This window comes from Borostomias antarcticus, assembly GCF_949987555.1.
Source record: "Borostomias antarcticus genome assembly, chromosome: 24".
In the NCBI taxonomy this organism is placed as follows: Eukaryota; Metazoa; Chordata; class Actinopteri; order Stomiiformes; family Stomiidae; genus Borostomias; species Borostomias antarcticus.
In genome coordinates this window covers 17,500,192-17,500,463 of record NC_140257.1, presented here as the reverse complement: position 1 = coordinate 17,500,463, position 272 = coordinate 17,500,192, and positions in this window count along the sequence as shown.

Below are 272 nucleotides of genomic sequence, written 5' to 3'. Positions count from 1 at the left end.
ATAGAGAGCAGTGCTATAGACTAGGGGGATATAGAGAGCAGTACTATAGACTATGGGGATATAGAGAGTGGTACTATAGACTAGGGGGATATAGAGAGCAGTGCTATAGACTAGGGGGATATAGAGAGCGGTGCTATAGACTAGGGGGATATAGAGAGCAGTACTATAGACTATGGGGATATAGAGAGCAGTGCTATAGACTAGGGGGATATAGAGAGCAGTACTATAGACTAGGGGGATATAGAGAGTGGTACTATAGACTAGGGGGATAT